The sequence below is a fragment of the Schistocerca gregaria genome, chromosome 8 (assembly GCF_023897955.1).
Source record: "Schistocerca gregaria isolate iqSchGreg1 chromosome 8, iqSchGreg1.2, whole genome shotgun sequence".
Classification (NCBI taxonomy): Eukaryota; Metazoa; Arthropoda; class Insecta; order Orthoptera; family Acrididae; genus Schistocerca; species Schistocerca gregaria.
In genome coordinates this window covers 487,676,821-487,695,533 of record NC_064927.1, presented here as the reverse complement: position 1 = coordinate 487,695,533, position 18,713 = coordinate 487,676,821, and the positions used below count along the sequence as shown (strand labels likewise).

Here is an 18,713-nt window from a genome sequence, read left to right as displayed (position 1 = left end):
CCTATCCTACAGAACTTAAGGTTTCCTTCGATCGTTGCCATCATATAGCAACACTATTTAAGCGCATTCTCTAGTTCAACTTCCACGCTCACACACATATTCCGATATGTCTTGAATCATGTCACTTGCCGTATGTGTGATTTCAGTGGTGGGTAACTGTCGTTTTCGGACGTTTGTATTCTTCGGAAATATGGAGAAAAAATGAATCGCGAAATGAAGCTAGAGTACTCGAAATTTCCTTAGAGTTGTATAAACCGTAGCCCAGTATTGGCGAACAGTCGATGTAATAAGTATCACTGATCCCCTTGAGCACTGCACAATCTGCACAGTGTATTGCAGTACAACGACGGAGCATCTGTTCGTTATCTTCTGAACATGAGGAAGAATTTTGTTGTGAGTCGCCAGCAGGGCAGTAAGAGTCGCTCTGAAATTCGAGAGTGGCCAGTCAGTGTGGAACTATCTTAGAGCGATTTTTTGAAACGGACGCCTGCATACGCAACACTCCGAGGTAACAGCAGCAACGCTTCACCTGATACGGCGTAACATTGGAAGGTCTGAAAATGGCGTGACGTTGGCAGGTCGACCATAATTTATCACTTCCAGTAGACAGTACAAGGTCCCTCCATTAGGCAGGAAAGAGGTCACCATATGGAGAGATGGCTATCTCCGTCACCGATGAAGAAGAAATGGCTATGGAATTTGTTGACGTAAAATTTCAGTGAGAGCTTTTCGCGACTGTGGACTGGACAGACACCGACGCAACGGCTCAACATACTGTACAAAATAAAACAAGATATCATTTATTTTGTGCAGCGTGCACAACATTGTTGTTCATGGTATTCGCAACGTTGGCAATTTATTGCAAAAAATTTCAGCAGCTGCTGCAACTGTATTTTGCAACACCACGACCGATGTCATCCACCTGGGTCACTTTCAAATGGCTATCTGAACGAATAAAAATGTTAAAGAAAAAATACAAATGGAATTACTTACAAAAATGGAGAGAGTAACAACAAATATCATTAAGACAATCTATTAAATTCTTCTGGGTTTGAGGCCGCATTGTCATCTGTAAAATTCCGACGTTTCGGCGACTGTTGCAAGGCGCCTTATTCAGGGTGTTAGAAACACACCCCAGAAGAATTTTATGGACTGTGACATCGGCCGCGGAAGCCTACGTTTACAATCATTAAGACAAGATAGTACAGTATGGATTACGAGGTCATGATGAGAAATAGTGCTCCTGAAAGTTAGATGTGAAAACTCTAAAATCTTTTTAAATGAAACAAACTTTATTAACATTTTACATCTTCATTCTTGCTGTCTGCTTATTTGCAGGCCTCTGCCGCTACGCGGCTTCGAATTGTAATGTGTAACGTCGCGGTGTGTAACGTAGCTATGTCGATGGGCGAGAAACCGTGTGCTGTAATCAAGATTAAAATCTAAGAGTTCTTCCACACATAGAACACCATCTCCTTCAGCATGATAACGCTGGAACACACACTGCGACATCTTCAACGGTTCGACGCTTTGGTTTCACAGTCACAGAGTCCCGATTTGGACCCATCCGTTCTTTATCTGTTTTCAGAACATAAGGAACGTCTTCGAAGACTTCGCTTTGATAGTGAAGAACCAGTGCAGGCAGAGGTGAGGTTGTAGCTCCGCCAACACAGCCAAACTTTCTGCAAAGACTTTATCAACAAACTGGTCTCTCGTTGTGAGATTGTACTGGTCACTAAGGTGACTATGTTGAAAAATAAGTATGCAGGCACGAAGAATAAAGATGAAGAATGTTAATAACGTAAGATTTTTTTTAGAAAAGCTTTATAAATTTTCACATAAAAAAATTCGGAGGCATTATTCTTCCGCGCTCACTCGAACTTTCTTAGAGACTGTTAAATTCACGTCAACGTAAAGACAATTTGCAGTTTATTGTCGTTTTTGCAGATCTGAAGGCTGCTTTCTAGCACTAGACACTAGTAATCAACAAAGTAGTTATCAACAGATTGTTGGGATCAAGATTCTTTTTTGTAGATAGTAAGCAGAAGATCTTAAAAGCGAAACAAAATCTTTATTCAGATAAATACACGAAAATGACCCTGTGTAAGCGTATTGTCATATCGCTGGCTCAGTTGTGGAGTATCTTTGCGGGCAGCCGCGTCTGTAGGGAGTCGAGCGTGGGACACGGTACTATTATGTTGTGTAGTGTGTAGCTGTACATATGAGAGGCTTTTTAGTGTTCAGGTTGAAGTGTTGCTACAAGTGCTGTTACAGTAAAGTGATGAAATATGGAAGTGAGTCAGAGGAAAGTGTGTGCAGAAGTAATGAAAAAATGAGCAGTGCCGTCGATAACGTATTTGTGTTTCCTCTAGTTGCGTGTCGCTCAGCATCGATCATCTGCGACGTGCGCGGTCTCCCAGAACGAGCCAATGTGAATCAGTAAAAATTAGTTACCATAAAAGGGTACAGTTAAGTGCCAATGTCTTTTAGCGAGCGTGAGGACGTGCGTTCGATCATCGCGTTTCCGCATTATCAACAATCAACCGCGCCTCGACGGTTACGCGCACGCTCGTACAAGTGAGAACTGAGAACTGAAAAATTAACTTTACGAACAGTGTTATATCATTACTTGTGACAAGGTATCTGTATGTGTGACGAGCGTAAGAACTTTCGTTCGATCATTCGGCTTCCGCATCACCAACAATCACCCGCGTCGTGTCGGTTACGCGTACGCTCGTCTAAATGATATTTTGTGGACTGTTAATCATCCATTAATTGGAATAACACTTCTGAAGTACAATGTAAACAGTGGAGCCTGCGATTTTCCTTTAATCGTCTCAGAATATAGTTGTTCATACCAGACGTCGAACAGTGTTTTAACGTTGGCTGGCTCCCCTTATTCGCTTCCATATTTCGTTAAATGAAATATCAAGTTGCACACTGTTTTTCATTTCTGTGCATTATCTTTTAATTATTTTATGTTACATTCAACTAGAAACAGTTTTATACCCTTGGAAAACACGTAATCCGTGAATATGCATCACCAAAGCGCATTTTTAATCGAAGTCTCTGACCACTAATCGCATCTTCAATATCTTAAATGGCGTGCAGTGCTAACTTATCGTCTCACAGCCTTCAGAAATTTTACACACCCCAACACTTTATTCCTTTGTCATTGCCGTTCTGACCTGTCTCGACAGAACAGATGTTTGAGTGTTGACGAGGCCGGAACGTTGTTCAGATATTCCCTACTGGAAAAGTTCATATTAATGAGATGCGGAGTTAATGGCTCGCCAACACTCACCAGCCACTACAATAGATTAGATATGGCATGGAGTTTAAGAAGCATGGAATGAAGTACCGTATCTACTCCCCAAGCATATTTAGACTGAACACGCAGCCACGCTGGATTCATTGTTCCCGTGAGGTGTAGCAGGTATGTAAATATAAACTTCCCGACGGCCGGTGTGGCCGAGCGGTTCTAGGCGCTTCAGTCGGGAACCGCGCTACCGCTACGGTCGCAGGTTCGAATCCTGCCTCGGGCATGGATGTGTGTGTTGTCCTTAGGTTCGTTAGGTTTAAGTAGTTCTTAGTTCTAGAGGACTGATGACCTCAGATGTTAAGTCCCATAGTGCTCAGAGCCTTTGAAATAAACTTTCCACCGGGTCCATTCCCAAAACACTTACAAATTTAATCACATATTATTTCTATCCGTGGTCTAGGGGTAGCGTCTTTGATTCATAATCAAAACGTCTTCGGTCCCGGGTTCGATCTCCGCCACTGATAAATAATCAGCATTGGCGGCCGAAGACTTCCGGCATAAGAAGTCAGCCTTATTCTGTCAACGGCCTTGTCAAAGAGGGCGGAGGAGCGGATAGAGGTTCATGGCACTCTCTTGTCCTAGGGGTGGGAAATTGCCCCTAAAGGCAATGATCAACGACATGAGGATGCAGAAGACAATGGTAACCACTACATTAAAGACACGTAACGTGTATCCACAGGACATGTGGCCTGTAGTTGAAGAAGTGTCATGATGATCCCTCCGTTGGCAAAAGATTCCGGAATAGTCCCCCATTCGGATGTCCAGGAGGGGACCATGGTTACCATGAGAAAATGATTGAATAATCAACGTTATGTCCTACGAGTCGGGGCGTGGAATGTCAGAAGCTTGAACGTGGTAGGGAAATTAGAAAATCTGAAAAGGGAAATGGAAAGGCTCAATCTAGATATAGTAGGGGTCAGGGAAGTGAAGTGGAAGGAAGATAAGGATTTCTGGTCAGATCAGTATCGGGTAATATTAACAGCAGCAGAAAATGGTATAACAGGTGTAGAATTCGTTATGAATAGGAAGATAGGGCAGAGGGTGTGTTACTGTGAACAGTTCAGTGACCGGGTTGTTCTAATCAGAATCGACAGCAGACGAACACCGACAACGATAATTCAGGTATACATGCCGACGTCGCAAGCTGAAGATGAACAGATAGAGAAAGTGTATGAGGATATTGAAAGGGTAATGCAGAGGAAAGAGCAGATAGGTGGAAAGAATACATTGAAAGCCTCTATGAGGGTGAAGATTTGTCTGATGTGATAGAAGAAGAAACAGGAGTCGATTTAGAAGAGATTGGGGATCCAGTATTAGAATCGGAATTTAAAGAGCTTTGGAGGACTTACGGTCAAATAAGGCAGAAGGGATAGATAACATTCCATCAGAATTTCTAAAATCATTAGGGGAAGTGGTACAAAACGACAATTCACGTTGGTGTGTAGAATATATGAGTCTGGCGACATACCATCTGACTTTCGGAAAAGCATCATCCACACAATTCCGAAGACGGCAAGAGCTGACAAGTGCGAGAATTATCGCACAATCAGCTTAACAGCTCATGTATCGAAGCTGCTTACAAGAATAATATACAGAAAAATGGATAAAAAATAAATAATGCGCTAGATGACGGTCAGTTTGACTTTAGGAAAAGTAAAGGCACGAGAGAGGTAATTCTGACGTTACGGCTAATAATGGAAGCAAGGCTAAAGAAAAATCAAGACACGTTCATAGAATTTGTCGACCTGGAAAAAGCGTTGGACAATATAAAATGATGCAAGCTGTTCGAGATTCTGAAAAAAGTAGGGGTAAGCTATAGGGAGAGACGGGTCATATACAATATGTACAACAACCAAGAGGGAATAATAAGAGTGGACGATCAAGAACGAAGTGCTCACATTAAGAAGGGTGTAAGACAAGGCTGTAGCCTTTCGCCCCTACTCTTCAATCTGTACATCGAGGAAACAATGATGGAAATAAAAGACATTTTCAGGAGTGGAATTAAAATACAAGGTGAAAGGATATCAATGATACGATTCGCTGATGACATTGCTGTCCTGAGTGAAAGTGAAGAAGAATTAAATAATCTGCTGAACGGAATAAACAGTCTAATGAGTACACAGTATGGTTTGAGAGTAAATCGGAGAAAGACGAAGGTAATGAGAAGTAGTAGAAATGAGAACAGCGAGAAACTTAACATCAGGATTGATGGTCACAAAGTCAATGAAGTTAAGGAATTCTGCTACCTAGGCAGTAAAATAACCAATGACGGACGGAGCAAGGAGGACATCAAAAGCAGACTCGCTATGTCAAAAAAGGCATTTCTGGCCAAGAGAAGTCTACTAATATCAAATACCGGCCTTAATTTGAGGAAGAAATTTCTGAGGATGTACGTCTGGAGCATTGTATGATAGTGAAACATGGACTGTGGGAAAACCGGAACAGAAGAGAATCGAAGCATTTGAGATGTGGTGCTATAGACGAATGTAGAAAATTAGGTGGACTGATAAGGTAAGGAATGAGGAGGTTCTACGCAGAATCGGAGAGGAAAGGAATATGTGGAAAACACTGATAAGGAGAAGGGACAGGGTGATAGGACATCTGCTAAGACATGAGGGAATGACTTCCATGGTACTAGAGGGAGCTGTAGAGGGCAAAAACTGTATAGGAAGACAGAGATTGGAATACGTCAAGCAAATAATTGAGGACGTAGGTTGCAAGTGCTACTCTGAGATGAAGAGGTTAGCACAGGAAAGGAATTCGTGGCGGGCCGCATCAAACCAGTCAGTAGACTGATGACAAAAAAAAACAAAATTATTTCTACTATATTCTTCGTAGTATACTGTATACTCAGAACAATTAAAATTTAGCACTTTCTGTCCTTCGAGATGTTAATGTCTGTGGACGCAAAGACAAGTTATATACGAAGGTGGCTTTTAGTTACCATACACACAGAGTTACTTGTTTGCTGCAAGTTCTGTTGCAGTTCATCGGAGGCAACACGCTGCAGAAGGGTGCTGACTGGGTCTGGGACGCCGTAAACACTCCCCTGCTCAATAAGCCGCTGGAGTTGCGACACGTGCAACCAACGACGCTCCACTTGAGGGACGATGCAATAGCCAAGTTCGCGGCGTGGCTTTGGCGGGAATTTGGTCCCCCCTCTTCTCTTCTCTTCTCCCACCTCCTTCTCGCACTCAAGTAGAAACTTCTCTTCGACAGTATGTAGGTCGTCAGGAACCGCTGATGCCAGCAGGCGGGTGATGCGGTAAAACGAGGTCGTCATCCATCTCAAAGAGACTTCCTATCCAGTAACCTAGGAATTGTGACAGTTGTTCCTCACTGACTCATTCTAGCACCACTTTATTTCGTGATGTATATTCATGACTTGTCTGTTAATCCTTGCAATACCCAACGTTTTTCATAGCCCGCATTACCTTGGGGAGAGGGGGGGGGGTATAACTTATGCCGACCCTAGAAAATCTAAAACAAATCTTATTTAATTCTTGCTACCTGAAATCAATACCAATGTTTTAATGAGGAACTGATGTGTGAGAAGAGTCCAGAAGCTGAAAATATCGTTTAGAAAACTCTAAGCAGTACCGAGGTACTCCCAAGTGCCATCTATACTATAATCAACACAAAAAATTAAGTGTAAATATCGTTAGTTCTTATTCACTGTAACTCAAAGAATACCTTTAAAAAACATACTGATGTATAAGCAAGTTCCTGAACGTGAAAATATTGCTTGTTTCCAGAATCTGCCGGGAACTTTAATATTGCTTGTGACATTCATTAGGAAATGTGACGTTTACTGCAAAGGCATAAATTTTTGGATTAAGTTTAGTCTAAAAACTTAAAACATTTCTGGCATTTGGTGGAATAATTCATTAAAAACAAAAACACAATTTTAAAATATAAAAAATAGTTACAATATTTTCAGAAGATAGAAATAAAGCACTCACCCCACCCCCCTGTTCTGGCATTTAGTGTGGACAACATATCAAAGTATGCTCTACAAGGCTCCAATTTTATAGCTTTTCCTGAAGATGAGGGCTATCCCTCAGAACCAGTGGCCGTTAATAAAATACACTGTTAGCAAACGCAGGCGTCCGCTGTAGGGGATACAGAGATTGTTAGGAATTAATGCAGAGACAAACGGCCACAGATCACGTATTAATTAATTTTTTATTAGTTACAGAGACGAGCATCTTCAGATACTCTTTCCATTGTGGCAACGTGAAAGTATCACGTTACACTCAGCACCATCTGGACAACCTATTTCTAAAGATGCTCATGTCTGATGAATGGACCAGTAACAAATCACTTAATAAGCGATTTGTATCGGTTTATCTGCAAACTAAAGGACTTTCTGTAAGAGTTGTAATCATATCTATTGTAATTAATTATTTGACATCGCATATAGAAATATTACCTTAACACTATCTTTTTTATTAATAAAGGAAAACTGCTGTGACTTCTTCAGATGCGGTACACAGCGCTACCTAGAAAGGTCACTACACAGTAGACAGTAACTTTTAAAATGTGTAGTGTGCGCTGAAGAGCTCACCCTCGATGACTTATTCGTCTAGGGTGGGATGTAAGGATAAAAGGAAAACACTTTATTTGTTACACATTCAGTTATGCTTGGTCACTCAATGGGTACTTAAGCCTGCTGTGTTTTGTGATGTCTATCTCCTGTGGAGGGTGAGGTGTGTCTAGGCTGTTATGGGTGACTGCTTCCTCGTGTTGTGACAGCTCGTCTATTGGGGGGGGGGGGGGGGGCTGAAACGTTATTGACTTCGGTACTCTATACTTGTGCCATCTTGCAGGGTTTACCGTCCCTACCGATTATAATTTTCGAACTTCGTACCTAAGGGCATCGATTTTGTCAAAATCTCGTAGAGTCTTGTCATGGACCTTATCTTGTATAGTGGTCTCGTGGAGTGCGATGCGGATGTCGACGTTTCTTATCCGCCACGGAGCTTCTGTGATCCATCGGTAGCAAATGTTTTGCAGCGCTTGGAGTTTGTTGTGGACAGTAACAGCATGCCACCTCACACGTAATATGGGCAGTCACCTGCAGATGGCGCTCTCACTAGAACTGCTATCTGCTTCTGCTACAGTAAATTCGAATGGGCCATGCATGCGCCAATAAGTCTGCCTCTGTAGAGAGCGCTGTAGCCTGCAACGATTTCAAGCGTCCGTCCAATACTTCGCATGATGACATTCTCCGGCCGGAGTGGCCGAGCGGTTCTAGGCACTACAGTCTGGAACCGCGCGACCGCCACGGTCGCAGGTTCGAATCCTGCCTCTGGCATGGATGTGTGTGATGTCCTTAGGTTGGTTAGGTTTAATTAGTTCTAAGTTCTAGGGGACTGATGACCTCAGATGTTAAGTCCCATAGTGCTCAGAGCCATTTGAACCATGATGACGTTCATACGCTGAGCGCACGATTTACGCGACTGCACGCCGACCGTCGGCCAGTTCTTATCAGTTCCAGTTACTAGCAGTTCTCTCCAGTGCCAATTCCACTTATCACTGTCATCGCTCAGCGATTATTCCCCAACATTCGTCAGCAGCTAGTGCCGCAGTTCAGCAGTTCCATTCGTCGGTCAATGTACGCCGAGTGTCAGACGTTATTCCAACTGGTAATGAAAGTATCCATCTATTGAGAGAGGGAACTTCTATTTTTGAATTTGAAGCAGATAGCGAGATAACATCTATTTTGTTAGGTTGTTCATCAGTGTCACACCTTATCCCAAAGCAGAAGCTGAGTATTTATATTGTGATACATATTATTCAATAAATGATATTTATTCAAAAATGGTTCTAATGGCTCTGAGCAGTATGGGACTTAACATCTGTGGTCATCAGTCCCCTAGAACGTAGAACTACTTAAACCTAACTAACCTAAGGACATCACACACATCCATGCCCGAGGCGGGATTAGAAACCTGCGACCGTAGCGGTCGCGCGGTTCCAGACTGAAGCGCCTAGAACCGCACGGCCACAATGGCTGGCCTGATATTTATTGTATTCACGTTTTGCCTCCACTAATTCTGCTCTAGAGGAGCAGCAGGAGATTCCCAGTTAGCAACAGACATCAATAGCGATCGTTTCACTTCCTGCTACCCACACGTCATCTCAGGTGTACCCAACAGAAACAGAATTTCCGGTATAAGTGTCTGGTCAATGTAAATATTTGTGAATAAACCCGTCTAAGTCACATAATGTTATTTATTACGCCATTATGCTAGTGTCAATGATTAGATCGAAACTTAGAACCTGACACCCCAAGTAGGCATAGTTTTCTGATGGTGGCACTGAATTTTGTTTTGGAAGTTCCAAGTTTTGATGTGAGCACGACAGTAGCAGAAACGGCTTTAAAATAAAAAGTACTAAGTATTCTGAGGTCGTTTTGTTTGCCGATGATACAAACTTAGATGGTCAATTTGTTCAGCATGAACCTCATCTTCGATAGAGGACATCCGAAACTCTTGGTACAGTTTGATTAAATGGCAGATGCAACTGTCTAAAAACGTGGTTAACGTCGACCGGTTCCGACCCCTAGGCTGATATAAAATTATCATAATTAGGTATTACAAGTGTTAGAAGTACTACAAATGTAGGTTGTGGACAGTTGGGAATGTGGGTCTTGCGGGAGGCGGGTGAGGGATGAGTCCCTGCAGTCGCGCTATCCTCTGTGCCCTCGGTGGCTCAGATGGCTCAGATGGACGCTGGCACGGTAGCTCAGTGTGTTCGGTCAGAGAGCTGGTTGGCCTCTGTAATAAAAAAAAACTGAGTGGAAGGATCAACAGAAGAACTTCAACGGATGTCATGTGATGTCCGCAACGACCAAATACAACGATCAACAACGAACTAAATTAAAAATAGACAAAAAGATGGATAGAGCGTCTGCCTGTAAGCAGGAGTTCCCAGGTTCGACTCCCGGTCGGGGCACACATTTTCAGTTGTCCCCATTGATGTATATCAACAACGCCTGTCGGCAGCTAAGGGTTTCGATTTAAGTAGATTTAATTTATTGCAAGTCATGTAATTCCATTGCAGCAAGAGCCTTACACTACTAGTACTACAGAGTTCTCATCATATTCCTCTTTCTGCGAAATGGAAAATCTCGATCACGTACAGTTATTTTCGTAACGCCTTGAAAATACTCGCCGGCAGTTACGCTGAACGATTTCCATGGAAATGTCTTTGTTTTAAAGCTTATATAACGCTAGACAAAGCACGGCCGCTCATTGGTTGTGTTGGGTGTGTACGGAACTCACGAAGATGTGAAATCATGTGGAAATGTTTTCTTGCATCAAACGCCGAATTATCCAAGAAGGGTTTCCGTGGCAAAGGCGAATGCCTCACCTTGTGTCGATACAATAGCACTAGTAACGTGACGTGCTTAACATCCAAACTTTCAAATGGTTCAAATGGCTCTGAGCACTATGGAACTTAACATCTGAGGTCATCAGTCCCCTAGAACTTAAAACTATTTAAACCTAACTAACCTAAGGACATCACACAAATCCATGCCCCAGGCAGGATTCGAACCTGCGACCGTAGCGGTCATGCGGTTCCAGACTGAAGCGCCTAGAACGGTTCGGCCACTGCGGCCGCGTTCAAACTTTCAACAACACAGTAGTGGAATTAATGAAAGTATTATTCTGCCTGGAAATAAGATTACATAGAATGGAAGACATAAAAATTAGACTGGTACACGCGATGAAAGCTTTCTTGAGTGAAAGAGAAAGGAGGAGAAGTTCCAGAAAACGTGAGTCGGGAGCACTGCCTAGAATGGGAGTGAAATGAAAACCAGGAGACCAAGAAAGAAAGTTAGCGCTATTCGAGAACGTTACCAATTCAGTGGGGATATGAGGTACGAAGTGAAGAAATTATAAAAATACTTGATTACGAAAGGAATCTATGGGAGACTCTTAGTAGAAGAATGTACATGTTAGTGGGACATATATTACAGCATCGAGGAGTGGTTAACTTGGCGCTTGAATGTGGAGTAAAGTAGAGAAATGCAAGGGCCAGAAAACGATTAGTACATGCAGAACAGGTTATAGAGGATGCAGGATGTAGTGGTTACGAAGAATCAAAAAGATTCCCATAGGATAGGGAAAGCTGCATAACAGAATCAGTTACGGAGAAGAAAAACGTTAGATACACTACTGGCCATTAAAATTGGTACACCAAGAAGAAACGCAAATGATAAACGGGTATTCATTGGACAATTATATTATTCTAGAACTGACATGTGATTACAATTTCACGCAATTTAGGTGCATAGATCCTGAGAAATCAATACCCAGAACAACCACAACCGCTACGGTCTCAGGTTCGAATCCTGCCTCGGGCATGGATGTGTGTGATGTCCTTAGGTTGTTTAGGTTTAAGTAGTTCTAAGATCTAGGGGACTGATGACCTCAGATGTTAAGTCCCATAGTGCTCAGAGCCATTTTCAAACAGATCTTGGATGGGTAGAGCCACGGGTCGTAACACATCTGAAATGTACCGTCCATTGTTCAAAGTGCCGTCAATGCGAACAAGAGGTGACGGAGACGTGTAACCAATGTCACCCCCTACCATCACGCCGGATGATTCGCCAGTAAGGCGATGACGAATACACTCTTTCCAATGTGCGTTCACTGCGATGTCGCCAAACACGGATGCGACCATCTGCGACCATCACGATGCGGTAAACAGTACCTGGATTCATCCGAAGAAATGACGTTTTGCCATTCGTGCACCCAGGTTCGTCGTTGAGTACACCATCGCAGGCGCTCCTGCCTATGATGGAGCGTCAAGGGTAACCGCAGCCATGGTCTCCAAGCTGATAGTTCATGCTGCTGCAAACTTCGTCGAACTGTTGGTGCAGATGGTTGTTGTCATGCAAACGTCCCCATCTGTTGACTCAGGAATCGAGACGTGGCTGCACGATCCGTTACTGCCATGCGGATAAGATGCCTGTCATCTCGACTGCTAGTGATACGAGGCCGTTGGTATCCAGCACGACGTTCCTTATTACCCTCCTGAACCTACCGATTCCATATTCTGGTAACAGCAACGCCCAACGCCAGCAGCAGTGTCGCGATATGATAAACCGCAATCGCGATAGGCTACAATCGGACCTGTATCAAAGTCGGAAACGTGAGGTATGCATTTCTCCTCCATACACGAGGCATCACAACAATGTTTCACCAGGCAACGTCGGTCAGCTGCTGTTTGTGTATGAGAAATCGATTGGAAACTTTCATCATGTCAGCACGTTGTAGGTGTCGCCACCGGCGCCAATCTTGTGTGAATGGTCTATCACAGTATCTTCTTCCTGTCGGTTAAATTTTGCATCTGTAGCACGTCACCTTCGTGGTGTAGCAATTTTAATGGCCGGCAGTGTAAATTGACAATTGTCCATCGGACTGTAGCCTTAAAATCGCAGTATCGATATTGCTAGAAGCAATTTAAGGACGAAAGTAACTTATGCATAATGCGTCACTGCCTAGCGACACTGCTCGATAAAACTTACAGAAAACGCAATGAGACGAACAGAAATGACACTTTCATTCAAAGAAAATGATTGCACATAAATCTCCGCGAGTTATGACGTTCAACCGGACATTATAAAAGGTGGGAAGTGGTTGTCGATAGGATGTATGATAGCCACGGGTGACAACACATCCTCTAAAACATACTTCCGAGCTGGATATAAGGTTGGCGAGGACTTTTGTGGTAGGGTGTTCCATTCCTTCAGCATCGCGGTTGACAAATGCTGGATGCTCACTGGTGCAAGTATGTGGTCGAGCTGAAATAGGCCTCCCCAACATATCGTACACGTGCTCACTGGGATTTAACCTTAAACCGCTAAAAGCGGGGGTCGGGTGGGGGGAATGCCACTAAACTATCATAAAGTTTATTACTGCACATTTAGATCAAAGCAAGTCACAATTTACAGGTTAGGCGTTCGTTAATTACAATTAGTGGATCTACAATGCTATGTTGTATACCAAATTAAGTAAGCTACAAAATGTCCTGCTTTATGCCCCACTGCAGTCGTAAATTTTACGTAGGTTTAGTAGCCCAGAGCAACGCCTGGTGAGCCGGCCCCTTGTGACCGAGAGGTTCTAGGCACTTCAGTCTGGAAATACAAACGAAAAGAAGAACATCCGCTAGGTTTCTTCGAGATTCAAACCCGGGCTCTCCGAATCCCAGACAATTACCTTGGCCGTTGCGCTATTTTTTTATTGTTCTCGTTTTGTTCGATTCATTTGTTCGGTGCGGATCTCCCATGACACCAGTTCAAGTTCAGTGTTGAGCCGTTGACTCAGTTTTTTTTTATAAGGGAGGGCAGTTGACCCTCTGACCGAACACGCTGAGCTACCGTGCCGGCGAATATCGGTGCTGTCGGCGAAAAGCGTGTACCACGTGAGTACAGAAGAGACAGTTGTAAAAGTGTCTTACCTCGATTTGTGGAGAAGTTTGCGCTTTCGGACCCCATACCTGATCATGAAAAATGCTCTATTTACAATTATCTATCGATCCCACCAATTTTGAGTCGGTTGCTCGTCATAACTTTTAGGGGTGATTTTCTCAAAAACGCGGGGGTATTGACCCAAAATATCTTAGAGTCCTTCGTTTTAGGTTGTACACAAGCGACCTGCCAAATTTGAGCTGAATCGGTTGGCCGTGTCTCAGGCCTTCCCCTTGTGAGTACCGAAACGATCGGCACAATGCCGGAAAGATACAGAATATCCACCCTGCTTCGGGCAAGGATGTGTGTGATGTCCTTAGATTTAAGTAGTTCTGTCTAGAGGTCTGATGACCTCAGATGTTGAGTCCCATAGTGCTCAGAGCCATTTGAACCATTTGAACGTCAAGTGAACGGGCAGGCCAGCCCATTCGCCGAACATCCCCTCATTCCAAGAGCTCCTGCACCTGCGCTATTCGATGCTTTCACGCACTGTCGTCGATAAAAATGAAGTTAGGGTCGAATGCGCCCCTGAAAAGACGCACGTTGGGAAGAAGTACAGTGCGCTCCTGAAAAGACGCACGTTGGGAAGGGGTACTGTATCACAATGTGTAGTGTCTCAATAGCGTGTTCGGAGATTTGGTCGGTACACCCATGGAACAATGAGATATTATGCCTCGCTACACAGTAACATGTAGACCACCGAAACGGTTATGTTCGACAATGTTCTTGCGTGCATTACGTAATCCCCGTCGTGCGATGATACGTCCAGAATCACTACTCAGACTTAAGCTCCTCATGTCAGAGAAGAGCTGGCATCCCGATCCTCTTTGGTTCTGTCCCTTCCCTCCTGGCATTATTGCAAACGGTGCCGCTGATGTGCAGGTCTCAGCGGAACACAACGTACTGGTCGCAGCGCAGAGAGACCACCCTATTGCACACTCGGTGTGCCACTTTGCAGAATGAAACTTCATAGTGTGACGGTCGTCTGTCGTTGTAGCTGAGCGTTGTCAGCAACATCCTCTATCTCAGGCAGCAGTGCCTGTGATTCGGAACGCTCCTCATACACCAGTGCTTTTAGCTACACCAAAGTTTTGTAATAACCTGATGAAAAACAAAACAAAAAATGGAAAGAACAATTGGAGTAAATTTTGCTCTGCGCTCCATAAACCAACCAATGTAACAAGCATTGGACATCAAACAAAGGCTTTTAGAAACAGCCCATTGCCTTCCACTCTTCTTACTACCACTGCTTGGTTAGAGAACTTTATCAGTATTGTCTTTCCTCCAATAGTTAATTTCCTAAATCATCCGACTCCTGTTGCGACGACCGACATCATATCCCACTCCGTTCTTTCTTTCAACAAGAACTCAGTGAATTTTTGCAACCATCGAATGACAATTATTCTGGATTACTCTGTGCTTGAGAATCTGCCCACGGAAGCGAATCATTTGATCTTGCAGGTTTTTAATATGAGTTGGATGTAACAAGACCTCATGGTATTATAGACGACGCAAGTCATACTTAGAAGTGGGGAAGTGGGGAAGATCCATACCTGACCTGTATCTACCAACAGATCGTGTTGTTGTCATGTGTCGCAAAAACACTCTAGTGAATGGTAAAAAAGAGTATGGAATGGCGACTTCGAAATAGATATTTGATGCTTCGGAGTCAGTATGGATTCAGAACAGGTAAAGGGATTCTGGACAATTTGTATTCGCTTACTGTGGATATTACCTTTGCCATTCAAACGAAACAAACGGTCATCGCGGCTGTTCTTGACGTTAACGAAGCTTGTAATCACGTACATATTCCAAGCTGACGGAGTTCGGCATTTCTTCAAGGACGGTTTGTCGTATTTAATACCTTGGTCACTCTAAGGACAAACCACATCAATTTCAAAGGCAGCTTGCTCGGACCTATTCTTGTATCCCAGAACTTGCCATAAGGTGCAGTTTTACATTCACTCTTATATACTCTGTACACTCATGATGAGAATACACGATCACTCCCCAACTCAAATACTGCTTATGCGGACGAAGTATTTGTTTATTCCACTGCCGAATCGTATGTTCCTGTCAAAATGGCATTACCCACTGTCATAGCACACGTCGATGAATGGCTGGACGTTTCTACTGAGAAATCGATAATCGTCCCTTTATACAAATCGAACGCTATTCTCATTGATGGTCATCCCGAGTGTGGAAAGTACCTCATGCTCGACGCCTAGGGATGATATTTGACTCTTGTTTAAGCTGGGCGCCTCACGTTAGAACCAATGTTACGAAGTGTGAATAAGGTTCATAAGTAATTCGCTCACTCACCCCTCTGCGGTGGGTAGTGCGTCAGGTGAACTTACTCACAATATACTGAAGGATTATTTGATCGCGTCTAGCTTAAAGCTGTCTACTGTATTTCCGGAACCACGCTGCTGTTACGATCGCAGGTCGAATCCTGCCTCGGGCATGGATGTGTGTAATGTCCTTAGCTTAGTTAGGTTTAAGTAGTTCTAAGTTCTAGGGGACTGATGGCCACAGAAGTTAAGTCCCATAGTGCTCAGAGCCATTTTTTTGTTAAGTCCCATAGTGCTTAGAGGCATTTATCTACTGTATCACAATGCAGCTATGGTTTATCCCTCCAAATTAGATACTCCTAAACACAGAACCATCAGAACTTGTGCAAGAGCCATGCTTTAGACGTACAAAAATGCCGTTTTAGTGGAGCAGATTTCCTTGAGCATTAGAAGCCAAATGTTGTCAGATAAACTTTACCCTCAATGCATGATCCCCATGGAGAGTTCTGTATTTAAAATTAGATACTGAATTTAATGATTACGAACTGTCTACTACAGAAGAAATAAACTTTCGGCCGTCTGTACCAGCTTTGGCAATTGATCTCCCATCAAACATTGTGTACGATATTCTCCGCATTTGCCTTTATTTATACACTAAAGTGACAAAAAACTGTTATAGGCATGTGTATTCAAATGCAGATGTATGTAATCAGTCAGAAAACGGCGTCGCGGTCGGGTACACCTATATAAGACAACAAATGTCTGGCGCAGTTGTTAGATCGATTACTGCTGCTACAATGGCACGTTATCAAGATTTAACTGAGTTTCAGTGTGTTGCTATAGACGGCGCACGAGCGATGGGACACAGCATCTCCGAGGCAGCGATGAAGTGGAGTTTTTCTAGTACGACCGTTTCACAAGTGTGCCGTGAATATCATGAATCCCGTAAAACATCAAATCTCCGACATCGCTGCTGCGTGAAAAAGATCCTGCAAGAACGGGACCAACGACGACTGAAGAGAATCGTTTAACGTAACAGAAGTGCAACACTTCCGCAAATTGTTGCAGATTTCAATTCTGGGCGATCAACAAGTGTCAGCGTGTGAACCATTCAACGAAACGCCATCGACATCGGCCTCCCCACTCATGTACCTTTGATGACGACACGACATAAAGCCTTACGCCTCGCCTGGGCCAGTCAGTACCGACATTGGATTGTTGATGTCTGGAAACAAGTCACCTGGTCGGACGAGTCTCGTTTCAAATTGTGTCGAGCAGGTGGACATGTGCGGGTATGGAGACAACCTCATGAATCCACTAACCCTGCATGTCAGCAGCCGACTGTTCAAGCTGGTGGAGGCTGTGTAATGGTGTGAAGCGCGCGTGCAGTTGGAGTGGTATGGGACACCTGATACGTCTAGATACGGTTCTGACAGGTCACACTTACGTAAGCACCCTTTTTGATCACCTGCATCCGTTCATGTCCATTGCGCATTCCGACGGACTTGACCAATTCCAGCAGGACAATACGACATACTGACCATACCTGGAATGCCTTGCAAAGTGCTGTTCAGAAGAGACCTCCACCCCGTCGTACTCTTGCGGTTTATGGACAGGCGTGCAGGATTCATCGTGTCAGTTCCCTCGAGCACTACTTCATACATTAGTGGAGTCCATGCCACGTTGTGATGCGGCACTTATCCGTGCTCCCGGGGGACCTACTCGATATTAGGCAGGTGTATCAGTTTCTTTGGCTCTTCAGTGTATACGGTCTCTAAACACTCAGCTGCCAAATTCCAGTCTATTATTTTCACGCTATCAGCTCGGACAGCATCTCGTTGACAGATTATTTTTTTTATGCCTATGAATCCTAAATTCTTCAACAGGATTGTACTGGATGTGCTTTTTCATGCTCTTAGGAGGAGGAGGAGATTAGTGTTTAACATCCCGTCGAAAACGAGGTCATTAGAGACGGAGCGCAAGCTCGGGTGAGGGAAGGATGGGGAAGGAAATCGGCCGTACCCTTTCAAAGGAACCATCCCGGCATTTGCCTGAATCGATTTAGGAAAATCACGGAAAACCTAAATCAGGATGGCAGGAGACGGGATTGAACCGTCGTCCTCCCGAATGCGAGTCCAGTGTGCTAACCACTGCGCCACCTCGCTCGGTCTTCATGCCCTTAGTCCTAAGTCCGGAATTTTACGGAAATGGTTATGACGCACAGATGGAGAAGCATTACTGAATGATAGTTAATAGGGGTGACCCAGTCAAGTATGAAAACATGAGTACCACACCACTTATGGATAGATTAATGATAGAAGATATCATGTACTTATAAGAGAAACAAGTGGTCTCTGTAACAATCAGGTTTGTTACCGTAAAGGACCAACACATGAATTTCCCACTGGGGTAATCAAATGAACATTCAATAAAAGGACGAGGGATCGACCTTCACCTCTGAACACTTTTATGGCCTCTCCTGGCCCTTTTAAGTAAACATAAGTCGGTCAAGCCAGGTTGGAAACTGTCAACTCTGTAGAAAAGCAACAAGGCCCTCACGACAGGAAAAAGAGGGAAAGAGAAGAATCAGTTAGCTGAGTAGTCACTGCTAGTACAG

General features: G+C 43.8%; 1 non-coding gene across 1 annotated transcript; it reads right to left on the bottom strand.

The window, feature by feature from the left end:
- Nucleotides 1-18,188: 18,188 nt before the first annotated feature.
- Trnaa-cgc (transfer RNA alanine (anticodon CGC)) lies at nucleotides 18,189-18,261 on the bottom strand. Its single transcript has one exon. It is a non-coding gene; the product is annotated as a tRNA-Ala (tRNA).
- Nucleotides 18,262-18,713: the final 452 nt, after the last annotated feature.